The sequence below is a fragment of the Chinchilla lanigera genome, unplaced genomic scaffold (assembly GCF_000276665.1).
Source record: "Chinchilla lanigera isolate Chin_1 unplaced genomic scaffold, ChiLan1.0 scaffold00042, whole genome shotgun sequence".
Classification (NCBI taxonomy): Eukaryota; Metazoa; Chordata; class Mammalia; order Rodentia; family Chinchillidae; genus Chinchilla; species Chinchilla lanigera.
This window is the reverse complement of record NW_004955443.1, coordinates 8,627,922-8,631,763: the sequence shown is the minus strand read 5'-3', so window position 1 is coordinate 8,631,763 and position 3,842 is coordinate 8,627,922. Positions and strand designations below refer to the sequence as shown.

The 3,842-nt window shown below is 36.0% G+C and overlaps 2 long non-coding RNA genes across 3 annotated transcripts in view; one reads left to right on the top strand and one right to left on the bottom strand.

Annotated features, from left to right (window-relative positions):
- Nucleotides 1-3,842, bottom strand: part of LOC102007602 — a 128,269-nt gene that overhangs the window by 88,637 nt on the left and 35,790 nt on the right. The gene's annotated exons all lie outside the window — the stretch shown is intronic.
- LOC106149325 overlaps nucleotides 12-3,842 on the top strand; it is a 9,447-nt gene continuing 5,616 nt past the window's right edge. The window contains exon 1 of one of the 2 annotated variants that reach the window (XR_001235443.1): nucleotides 12-45. This is a non-coding gene — a long non-coding RNA (uncharacterized LOC106149325). The remainder of the gene's footprint in view (nucleotides 46-3,842) is intronic. The other variant, XR_001235442.1, reaches the window with a different exon arrangement.

Here is a 3,842-nt window from a genome sequence, read left to right as displayed (position 1 = left end):
GAAGAAGAAGAAGAAGAAGAAGAAGAAGAAGAAGGAAAATGACAGGTAATGCCAACACAAAATTTTAACTAATACAAAACTTTACAATTTGGGGTAAGGGAGGTGTAATTGCAGATGCATATCAATTTTAATGTTCCATTTGCTTCCGTGTTTAATTTATTTTATTTGCACAATATTGAAAAAATTCCAATTCATACAAATAGTAACTCTAAATAGCACACTTAGATAAAAATATAACTAAGACATGCAGAATCTTCTTCAATAATACTTGTGGCCAAAATTTGAAAGTAGGCTGCTAGTATGAATAATAGGAAATTTTGTTTTAGAGTTAAATTGTGTAAATAATGAACAGGCTCCTCTGTTCATTTAAATATTCACTGGGAAGATGATTTTTAAATATACTTGCAATAGAGAAAGAGAAATTTGATAGTATCATTTTTTATAAAACTGAGACATCCCAGTAGCCACCACTGCAAAGTTTGAATGCAGTAAAATAAGGTTTCACTTTTTGAGTCAAAAATTTCAAATTATAGTAGTTGCTGATATACTACCTACAAGTATAAGCATAGTGATATTGCAAATCTTCATTGTCAGACTGAACTCATTCAGCTTATTAAAAACACAGGAAGCTGAGGCAACTATGTTATATCAGAGTACTAGTCAACAAGCCTCTTTTAGGGGAGAAATAGTGATTTCTAGGCTTGTGTGAAATAGTAGTAACAAAACCTTGCCTTAAGACAAGTGTGGTAAGTATTACCAGGAGAAAGTAAATCCTAGAACTCACTACCTATGACATTTTAGAAAACTTGGAAGAGTCTGAAAACTTGGAAGAGATCATGCTGTATTAAGCTGACCATATAGAGGGCATAACTAATGACTACTTAAAAGATGTTCATAGCCCCTCAACAGCTAGGGCTTTTCTAATGCAACTCTCCACTTCTTGTTTAGAATCAACTTTGCAACACAGGTACACAGCACTTTGTGCTGTGGTGTACGTGACCTATTCTGCATGTCTTTATTCTTCTTAGTGTGGATGGCACAACTTTGCTAGATTAAAAGAAGAAAGTTGCAAGTCCTGGAACTCTCTTATTATGTACTTTTCTCCCACAGAGCTTAGTAAGGAACACTAAGACCTTACTTCAAATAGTGTATTGGAGCTCATGTTTGGTAGGAGGCAGGACTCTAAAGGTCTGATGAACAAGTATATTTTTAAAAAGAAATGTGTCTTATTTACAGCAAATTTAAAGGGAAATTTTTAAGGCATTATTTTAAATAAATTCTTGAGAACAAAAATTTTTACATTTGTTACTGATAGCAAACAAAACAAGAAATCCAAAGTTCATTTAGAAAAATGTTTTCCAGTTGCTGTTCTAGCCTGGACCATTCCTGCTCCTCATTCAGTCACTGAACAATTAGGAAGTACCTCCTACCTGTTATTACATCGCCCCAGCTGCTAAGGATATATTTTTAAAGACATTAAACACAGTCCTTGACCTCCAGAAGTCTAGTCAGGGAGAATTATAAAAAGCAAATCACCATGATGCCACCTGAGACATGCCATGATGGACATATGAATATTACATGGTGTCAATTAGGTTCTTTCAGGTTGCCATGAAAAGAGACGCGCTCTGGTGACTTAGGTCAATGTGGTTCATTATGAAGCTCCACAAGGAAGTGGGAAAAGCAGGAAGCAGTCTTAGCAGCTGCCTGGCGTGGCCCCTGGGGACATAGCATACCTCAAGCCACCTGTTCCTCTTGACATAGCTTCAGCATCAAGCATCTGCTGCTTCTTCTCCAGTGCTCTGCCTGTGTGATGACTCAGCCACACTCTGCTTTGCTTTCTCTGTGCTGCTAAGTTCTCTCTGCATTTGTTTCTCTACTCTGTGAATCCCACTTTGTCGTGGCTCCCACTGCCATGTGGATATGGCTTTTGTATTTCTCTCAAGGTATCTGCCCTACCTTTTGGTTAAGCCCCCATGAGTCTCAAATTCAAATTGTATGAAAGAGGCTTTGTTCCATTAGCTGTGGTCATTGCAGATGCAGTGACCACACTGAGATCTTGCATGGGCTTGTTTCACTGACCCTTGGATACTCATGCCTGGTTGCAGTGTCAATTCTCAGTTTAGTCTGCTTAGCCAGGGAAACAGTACTGCTACAAATCAGGTCAGACTATATCCAAAGGGCTTGCACTCCAGGAAGGATGTGGCTGAGGCTACCACTCACACCAGTGTTGCCTTTTCTCTAGCTTCATGTCTCATTGTATTGCTTGTTATCTGGACTCTGACTGTGTCAGTCACTCTGCTGTGCTACTAATAACATTGGAGTTACAACAGGTTTTTGAAAACACATTTTTAAAGTTATTTAAAATACTGTAATCAAAAATTTAAAATAATTCAAATATCCACTGAGAGAAAAATACCTGAATAAATTACGATACATTTATAACATGAAATACTATACAGCCTTCCAAAAGAATCATAATTTGGAGAATGATAGAATAAAGGAAAAAGCTCACTGATACAATGTTCAATAAAAAATTAGTATACACAAGTATATTGTCATCAGTAAATTACACACATACAGAATTGAAACTGGAAAGATAAGTTGACAGTGACTCTTGATAGTGGGATAATGTTACAGACTTATGTTCTTTCTTATAAATTCTTAACCTTTCTTATTTCTTAACCTTTTAAAAGTAAAAAATGTAACTTCTCACTTATATGATGTATAAAGCAGTGTACAAAACTAACCTATCTTAGTAGCAAAACCTATACATCACTTTAATAAGACATACAAGGCACCTTGGCTGTCATTTCCAATAAAGATGACTTCTTTTCTTATCCATAACCCATAATAGGCAAGAAAGCAAAGATGACAATGAAATCTAAAGCATGACAGAATAATGGACGCATGGTGCTTAATCATGCATCCTGCACTGTCATTTTCAGGAGAATGTTTTAGCTGTCAAAATGTAGTATCATTCTGTGGATTCAGAACAGAAGATGACCTTTGGACAGCTGTAGTTTAATGGGAAAAAAGTCAGAGCAGAAATAATCATAATGTGAAGGAGTGTGGAAATCCAGAAAGTATGCTTAATTCTGTCTATGAGAGTGGGGCAAGAATTTAGGAATATTACTGACATTTGAGATGAAAGTTCAGAAATATTTATTGAATTCTCAAGAGATCTAAAAGTAGAAAAAGGTGCTTTTCTTCCATTCATTGATTCTTTATATTGTTTTCTTAGTCTGCAAGGTGTTAATTTCTGCTCTGATCTTTATAATTTTCTCCCTTGTATGAGTTTTTGACTTAGGTCACTCTTCTTTTCTAGAAGTCTCAGGTTCACCATTGAGTTACTCGTGCTTGCTCCATTTTCCTGAAATGGGTATTCACTGCTATAAATCTCTTAGGACTGCTTTCATCATTTCCCATAAGTTCCACTATGTTGTATTGTCATTATCATTTAATTGTAGAAACTGTCTAATTTCTTCTTTAATTTCATCTGTGACCCATTGGTTGTTCAGGAGGGTGCTATTTAATTTCCATGTGTTTGTGAAGTTCTTGTGGTTTCTTTTGCCACTGGTTTCCAATTTCACTGCACTATGGTCCGATAATATGCATGGGATAATTTCAGTTCCTTTGCATTTACTTGAGTATGTTCTAAGAGCTAGTACGTGGGCTATTTTGGAGAATGTTCCGTGTAGCTGAGAAGAATGTGCATTCTGATGTTGTGGGGTGGAACATTCTGTAGACATCTACTAAGTTCTTTTGTTCAAAAGTTTGGTTCAGTTCTAATACTTCATTATTGATTTTTTTGTCTAGTTCATCTGTCTTTTTGTGACAGT